The following is a 9,159-nucleotide window of genomic DNA, read 5'->3' as shown; positions in this document are numbered from 1 at the left end:
CCACCTCAAAGTGAATCGTGGTGGTGGTGGTGGTGGTGGTGGTGTGGCGTTGTTCTATCGTGCGGACCTCAACCCCTCACACCTCAGGGTTGATATTCCCGAGAGAGTTGAGGCTCTGTGGGTGAGGCTTAACCCCCGCCTTCACCCCCGCCACACCGCGTCCATCATTATGTGTGTGGTCTATCATCCTACACGTGCACACACGGCCGCACTCCTTACCGATCACATTATTGAGACCGCTGACTCCCTACGTTTGAAATACCCCGCTGCAAAGCTGGTTATTTGTGGGGACTTTAATCGGCTAGACACAAGTGAGATTCTACATCAATTAAGTCTCACTCAGGTGGTGAACTTCTCCACCCACAAGCAAACAACTCTCGACCTTATCATGATCGACATGGCTCAGCAATAATCCCCTCCCAGACCTCTCCCCCCCATCGGCAGGAGCACCCACATCATCCAGTGGTCGCCAGCATCCAGCAATGCCATCCATAGAACCAAGGTCACTCGACACCACCACCCCATGCCTGACTCTGCCATGAGGGAGTTTGGAAGGTGGATAGTGGAGTACCCCTAGACGGAGGGTCAGGAAGCCGAGGACGTGGAAACCAAGTGGAGAAACTACTCAACAACCACTACTGAAGCTTTCCACTTTTCTTTTTTTCCGGTCAAGGACTTCTCCGTGAACCCATCAGACGCCCCATGGATGACACCCCGTATTAAGCGTCTCATTAAACAACGCAACAGGGCATATTACACTGATCTACCCCTCTTCAGGTCCCTCAGAAATAAAGTCATCAAGGAGATAAGTATTGCCAAGTCTTCGTACTACCCTAATAAAGTAGAACACCTCAAACAACAAAATAACAGTCAGTGGTTTAGTAAGATCAAGGCTCTCTGCGGGCTACAAAATAATCAGGCCTCACACCTGCCCTGCGCCTCACACTTACCACCTGACTTAGCTGCTCAAGAGATTAATACTCACTTTGCCTCTATCTGCCAGACATTACCCCACCTTAACCTCTCCGGCCTACCTGCCTAACTCAACTCCCCCTCACCCCCTGCCCCTGTCCAGGAGGCTGACGTTGCCACTAAACTAAGTAAATTAAAATATAACAGATCTACAACACCTTCTGATCTACCTATCAAAATCTACAAAGAATTTACCCCAGATCTTGCCCTCCCACTTTCCTCCATAATTACTGCTTCACTGAGTCAAAACTCCTGCCCCAGTGACTGGAAAATTTCATATATCACTCCCATCCCCAAATGTCCGAACCCACAGTCACTAAGCGACCTTAGACCTATTGCCATCACCCCAATCCCAAGCCTTATCTGTGAGGGTTTTGTATTTGACTCGGTATACAACAAAATTAAAGATCAAATCGATATCCAACAGTATGGCAACATGAAATCCTCCCCCACAACTCACTATCTTGTTAATCTGCTGGACTTCTTGCACAGCTACTTAGACAAGCGCAATTCTTCTCTAGCCTTGACCTTTATTGACTTCAAGAAAGCGTTTGACCTTGTTGACCATAACATCATCATCTCTAAAGCCATACAACTGGGGATCCAACCGCACCTGGTAGTATGGCTAGCCGCCTTCCTGACCGGACGTCAACAGGCAGTGAGGTACCAGGGATCGACATCCTCCCTCCTCCCCCTGATGCATTAATGGACACCCCACATAGATGGAAATACGTCGATGACTGCACAGTTGGCATTCCCATCAACACCAGGCAGCCTGACTATTCTTCGATGCAAAACATCCTAGATAACCTTAAAGCGTGGACCGAGAGCAGCAATGTGATAGTTAACCACAGCAAGACCGTGGTCATGCACGTATGTACATCCAAACAGGCGGTGGCACCACCTCAACTATCACTAGGAACCCACTCCCTTCAGGTGGTCCAGTCCGCCAAGCTACTCGGCATCACATTAGACGACCACCTTAACTGGAACCAGCACATCAACATCATCAGGACAGCCTCATACAAACTCTACATGCTGCGCAGATTGAGGTCCCTTGGTACCCCATCACCAGATCTAAAGGGAGTCTACACCACCTTCGTACTCCCCACCCTCATGTACGCCTCCCCGGCCTGGTCATCATCACTCAACATCACACAGAGGAGTAAATTAGAGAGAGTACAAAGAAGAGCGTGCAGAATTATCTTGGGTGGTCAGTATGAGGGATACGAACACGCCCTCACCACCCTCAGCCTGCCAAGAGTGTCTGACAAGCACAGTGAGGCACTGAGTAAGTTTGGACAGGACCTAATGTTCCACCCACGTCAACGTCACTTCCTCCCACCTGACACCACAACCACCCACCACGCAACACGATATTCTAACAAGATCAAACCCATCAGAGCACCGAGGACTGACCGATACAAGAACAGTGCTATTCTATCCATTGTTCCCACAATAAACTCATTATAAAACTTAGACTAGGCATATCACTCTTATAATTACTCCATTACTCATAAAAGCACTCTATTGTATTATTGTCAGTGTATCACTGCTAACTCAATAAACCTTTTATTATTATTATTATTACTATTATTATTATTATTATTATTATTATTATTATTGTTATTATTATCATTATTATTATTATTATTATTATTATTATTATTATTATTATTATTATTATTATTATTATTATTATTATTATTATTATTATTATTATTATTATTATTATTACATACATACATACATACATACTAGGACCGTCTTCAGGGGTGTGAAAATATACAGGGCTCAAATAAGCTTGTTATACTGTCCATGATTGGAATTGGGAGTGGTATTCCGCACTGCCGAAGCTGTCCGGGTCCCGCTCCTCTTCCAGTCGCTACGAGTACCGGACGACTGGACCACATTACATACCCAATTGTGCATACATTTAATTGATAAAAAATAAATACAGTACAATAAAATAAAATGCAATAAAGTAAAATAAAATACAATAAAAAAAATCCCCCCCTCACACAGGACACAGGGTCACAATTACATACATTAATGGTGCATCAGAGGTAACGGCTAGGATACTCCGAGTCAAGAACATACAGGTAGCACATAAGCCACACAACACTCTGCATCACAACCTCACCAGGGTCAAGGAAATAGAAGCACCCGCCCAGCAAAGCGGGTGTAGTGTACCGTATTGGCTATATGGACTGCGATGCAGATTACATAGGGGTGGTTATATTAGTAAATGAAGAGATAAGTAAGCGGGTATTGGAGTAGAAGGAGGTTTCATCAAGGCTAATGTGGATGAAGGTGAAGCTGGGAAGGGAGATGTGGGTTTTTGTAAGTGCGTATGGACCTGGTAGTGAGAAGAGCGTAGAGGAAAAGAAAACTTTTTGGATAGATATATATGAGTGCATAGAGGATTTAGGGAGAAATCTCAATGTAGTTGTATTGGGAGACCTTAATGCTAGGGTAGGAAATGAACCAATAGATGGAATGATTGGAAAGTATGGAGTTCCAGGTAAATATCGGAGTGGAGAATTGATGGTGGAGATGTGTCTTGAAAGAGAGTTGATGACAGCAAATACAGTGTTTAGGAAGAAAGTCAAGCATAAGTACATATGGGAGAGGTTGGTGGATGGAAGGGTGGTAGATAGAGCGTTAATGGACTATATAGTGGTGACCAGGAGTATGGTAGGAAGAGTTAAGGATGTACATGTTCTAAGGGGAGGGAGTGTAGGAATATCACATCATTTTTCGGTGGAAGGTATATTGAGAGTGGAGAATAGATGGAGAAAGAGGAAAAGGGCAGAAGGTAGGGAGGTACTTAGAGTGACCTACTTAAATGAGAAAAAAAAGGAGAATGAGTATAAGAAGCTGAGAGAGGAGTGGGAAGGAGTGTAGGATAGACTAGAACTAGGAGTGGAGGAGGAATAGGGATGGTTCAAGGAGGGAGTCATAAGGTGTGCAAAGATGGTGTGTGGAACAAGGAGGGTGGGAGGAAATAGAAGGAAGGGTAGTGAGTGGTGGGATGAGGAAGCAAAGAAAGGTGTAGAAGAGAAGAAGCAGGCATTCATAGATTGGTTACAAATTAGGACGAGGGAATCGTATGAGAGGTACAAAGTAAAGAGAAAGGAAGTTAAGCATAAGATAAAGGAAGCAAAGAGGAGAGCAGATGTGAAATGGGGTAAGAGTATGACAGAAAATTTTGAAAACAATAAAAAGATGTTTTGGAAGGAAATTAAAAGAGAAAGAGGAGGCGAATCAAGTAGAGAAGAAAAGGTAAAAGGTGCAGATGGAGAGATCATAATGGAAGAGAAGGCAGTGAGCGGAAGGTGGGTAGAGTATTTTAGGGAGTTGCTAAATGTGAAGGAGGATAGGGAGGGAAAGGTCGTTGCAGTGGGAAGCGCTAAGAAAAGGAGAGTGATGAGTGAGGAAAATGGAGGAGAAATAGGGAAGGATGAAGTGAAAGCAGCTGTTAAGATGATGAGAGCAGGTAAGGCACCTGGTCTGGATGGATGCCATGCAGAATGTCTGAAGAAAGGAGGTACAGTTATGGTGGACTGGCTGATGAGGTTATTTAATGTTTGCGTAAGAGAGGGTAGAGTACCGGAAGACTGGAGGAGTGCCTGTATAGTTCCGCTTTACTAGGGAAAGGGGGACAAGTGTGAGTGTAGTAGTTTCAGAGGGATTAGCTTGTTGAGTGTAGTAGGGAAGGCTTATGGGAGGGTCTCAATTGAGAGGATTAGGAGAGGAACAGAGGGAGTAACTGGTGAGGAACAGTGTGGGTTTAGGACGGGTAGGGGTTGTGTAGATCAGATTTTTGTGGTAAGACAGATATGTGAGAAAGCTATAGGAAAAGGTAAGGATGTTTTTTGGTCTTTTATGGATCTGGAAAATGTTTACGACAGGGTAGACAGGAAGGAAATGTGGGAGGTACTGCAGATATATGGAAAGCTGTTAAGAGCAGTCAAGAGTTTTTACGAGAGTAGTAGATCTTGTGTTGGGATTAGAAAAGGAGAGAGTGAATGGTTTGAGGTAAAGGTGGGACTTCGTCAGGGATGTGCTATGTCGCCCTGGCTGTTCAATCTTTACATGGATGGGGTGGTGCGAGAGATAAATGTAAGGGTAGTGGGTCAGGGGTTGCAGATGATTAAAGAAAATGGAGAAAAGTGGGAGGTGAGCCAGTTGTTGTTTGCTGGCGACACTGCGCTTGTAGCAGGTTCAGAGGAGGGATTGAGGAAGTCAGTGACAGAGTTTGAGAAGGTGAAGATAAATGTGGGTAAAAGTAAGGTGATGCGATGTACAAGGGGAGAGAGTGACAGCAGGGTGGAAGTGAGCATTAAGGGTGAAAGACTGGAGGAAGTGGATAGTTTTAGATACTTGGGTACGAATGTGGCAGGAAAGGGAGGAGTGTGGGTGAAGATAGAATGTAGATTGAGAGAAGCGAGTAAATGCATAGGTGGATTAAAAAGTGTAATGAGAAATAGACATCTGGGAATGGATGCTAACAGGAGGTTATATGAAGGAGTGATTGTACCAACAGCACTGTATGGGGCAGAAACATGGAACATAAGAGAGGAAGAGTGAAGGAGTTTGAATGTGTTTGAGATGAAATATCTGAGAAGTATGATGGGGGTTATTAGGCTAGATAGAGTGAGAAATGAGGAGGTGAGGAGGAGAACAGGGGTGGGAAGGGAACTGGGAGATAGGGTTGATGAAAGAGTATTAGGATGATTTGGACACATGGAAAGAATGAGTGAAGAAAGATTAGCAAAAGAGGTGTGGAAGGCAGAGGTGGAAGTAGCGAATGTGAGGGGACGAACTAGGATGAGATGAATGGGTGGGGTGAAAGGGGCATTACAAAAGAGAGGAATGTCTGTGGAGGAAGGACGGGAGAGGACAGAAGATAGGGGTGAATGGATAGGGGTTGTGTATAGATTATACTGTGATGCATGAGGGGGAGTAGGTGGGGGATGGGGGTGAGGAAGTATGTATGAGAAAAAAATTGACGCAGCTCAAAGGGATTTCTCTCCGTCCTCTCCTTTTCTGCATGTGGAAACGGAGAGGGGGGGGTCTCCGATTTTATGAAGCGGCCTTGCTGTGGATGTGGTGTGTCTTGCGACACTGCTTCTGACCCAGAGTAGTGGACGGGATGCAGGGATGACCCATCATCCAGGAGGTGCCAAGATAAGAGGGAGGGTGGAGGGGAATGGAATATGTAGGAAATGGAATGGATGGCAGTGGTTTCTATGCCTTTTTCTTTTTGGCTACCCCCAATGTTGGGTAAAAAAGCCTTTGGTATATGTATGTATGTATGTATGTATATATATATATATATGTGTGTGTGTGTGTGTGTGTGTGTGTGTGTGTGTGTGTGTGTGTGTGTGTGTGTGTGTGTGTGTGTGTGTGTGTGTGTGTGTGTGTGTGTGTGTGTGTGTGTTTGTGTGTGTGTGTGTGTGTATTTGCAGAAACCTCTTGGAAAATAAAAGAAATGAATACCGAACGTTTTCGTCTATTAAAGACATCATCTTGAATAGACGTTTGGTATTCATTTCTTTTATTTTCCAAGTGGTTTCTAAAAGTATTGTTGTCACGTGTGCTTAGTTATTTGTTTTGCATGTATATATATATATATATATATATATATATATATGTGTGTGTGTGTGTGTGTGTGTGTGTGTGTGTGTGTGTGTGTGTGTGTGTGTGTGTGTGTGTGTGTGTGTGTGTGTGTGTGTGTGTGTGTGTGTGTGTGTGTGTGTGTGTGTGTGTTTATATGCAGAAAAAACACTGGTAAATAAGAAACGTAGTCCGAAAGTTTTCGTTTATTTAAGACATCATCAAGAGAGATGCAGAGACAGTATATATACTACAGAAGTAAACATTTAGAATATTGTAAAAAACATTTAAAGATGAATCACATTAGCCTGAGAAAATTACCTACAGTCCTCAGGTCACAAATGGACCAAATGTCCGGGCAGGATAACATCCAACAATTTTCTTTTAAATAAAATTATCAAGTCTGTACATACCTAAGCTTAGATTAATATTTTTATCAAAAGTTTGTTTTATGTGGCTTGATTTAATGATGTCTCTTTCAGTAAAGGAATTACAAGAGGTTATTTTACTAGCATTTTTCCAGTCAATTACATGATTTTGGAAAAATGCCAGTATAATAATCTCTTGTAATTCCTTTACTGAAAGGAACAGCATTGAATGAAGCAACATAAAACAAACTTTTGATAAAAATATTAATCTAAGCTTAGGTATGTACAGGCTTGATAATTTCATTTAAAAGAAAATTGTTGGATGTTATCCTGCCCGGACATTTGGTTTACCTGTGACCTGAGGACTGTGGGTAATTTTCTTAAGCTAGTGTGATTCATCTTCCCATATTCCTTACAATATTTTTACTTCTGTAGTATATACTGTCTCTGTATCTCCCTTACTGTATTTCCCTTTATGATATCTTAAATAGAAGAAAAAGTTCGGACTACGTTTCTTATTTACCAGTGGTTTTTTCTGCATATTATATTCACGTGTCATTTGTGAAGTACTGCAATACATATATATATATATATATATATATATATATATATATATATATATACATATATATATATTTATATATATCACATAGACAAAATGTTGTAGCACATTTGTAAATAATAGTCACGGAGAACCCACAGTCGGAATAAAAGGAAACTTAGAGGAACGCATTACTTCTATAGCTATTAGCCGAAATATATAATATAAACACACACAATTCGTGGCGCAGTTGGTAGAGTTTCCGACTGCCACTACTGCTGTCCGGGTTCAAATCCCGCCCAGGATTGAAATGATTTCAGTATCGCTGCCCTGCAGGTTGTTACTCCAACTCTCGTGGGCGGGGAGTTGGGTGTGTGTGTGCGTGTAAGATCACAGCATTACCCACAGATCGGTCTTATGAGCTCTGAGCTCTCCTACGGGAGAGAAATAGCTGTCGATCATAAGTCCAACACGCGATCCAAGACCATGGTGAATCGCACCTAACGCACATATACGTACAAGGAGATGACGTAGGATGCTTGTGTTGTCTCATGAAGGATGATGATCCAACTAGCCTGCCCACACATTTCCAATTTACAAAGGCCATAAAGGCTTTAACCCTCATAAGGGGTGGGGCCGAGTCAAAGCATAATCGTATTGGTTTGCCCTGACTCTACATGAAGAAAATACGATAGAAGGGTCCTTAGTCCGCCCCCTTGTTTCGACTGTGGCGGTATTCTTGTCCCCCACAATAGGAGTAGAGGTAGGATAAGTACATTTTTGGTCCCACGCAGGAGCAAGAAAGTGAATATAAGATCACATTATGCCAAATCGAGTCAAGAAACAACCTAAATAAATGAAGAAGGAAAAAAAATACGAACAAGAGTGATTAATGCAAAGTGGTAAAGATAAAGGGAGGCGCTGCAAACTAATCCGATTTAATGAATGACACTTTGAACAAAGCAGAATATATAATTAGCATAGAGCGAGAAATGTGCTCCAGAAAAGTATACATCTAGACATGACAGTTTTATTCACTCGCTTAAACAAAAAATAAAAATAAAAAAGTATGGATTAAAAATTTCTTGCAGAAGCGATGGAAAGTATTACTGTTTGCAGTTTAGAAATTCACACGCATCGGAAAACACGGAAATAATATGTCGTAATCTTTCGCCAGTTGGTTGTTTGCTTGCTTTAGTTGCCTCTTCTTTATTTTCTTTTTCTGCATTCGACCTCACTATCAATGAAAAGATCTTCCGTCAGCCTCTCCCTTTGTTCTTATAACTCGTTATGACTCATGGATAAAACAGTTCATTCATTACCAAACATTTCTAGGACCAAAAAAAAAAAAAAAAGTGAAGTGTTGTCAGCAACAATCAACGCTTCATATTGAAAAGATAAAGACATACAGTAAAGACGGTACAGGAGAGGTAGTAGAAGTTCCAAGTTTTTTTTTTTTTTTTTTTTTTTTTTTTTTTTTTTTTTTTTGACGCAACTCTCCAATCATAAAAGAATGTCGAGTGACTTGGTCCTCGGGGATTTCATTGAAGTCCTTAAAACATGGACTACATAGAACATGCAGTCAGTACCCTAAATGAGATTGAAGTGCTGAAGAGGGGCCTGACCACGAATTGGTAGAAAAAATAGTGATCCCCT

The 9,159-nt window shown here is 42.1% G+C and overlaps 1 pseudogene; it reads left to right on the top strand.

Annotated features, from left to right (window-relative positions):
- The first annotated feature begins 442 nt into the window (after positions 1-442).
- On the top strand, positions 443-1,678 carry LOC143032673 (uncharacterized; annotated as a pseudogene).
- Positions 1,679-9,159: the final 7,481 nt, after the last annotated feature.

Source organism: Oratosquilla oratoria, chromosome 14, assembly GCF_046742065.1.
Source record: "Oratosquilla oratoria isolate Oo_2021 chromosome 14, ASM4674206v1, whole genome shotgun sequence".
In the NCBI taxonomy this organism is placed as follows: Eukaryota; Metazoa; Arthropoda; class Malacostraca; order Stomatopoda; family Squillidae; genus Oratosquilla; species Oratosquilla oratoria.
Note: the sequence above shows the minus strand (reverse complement) of the source record. Positions and strands in the feature narration are given on the sequence as shown.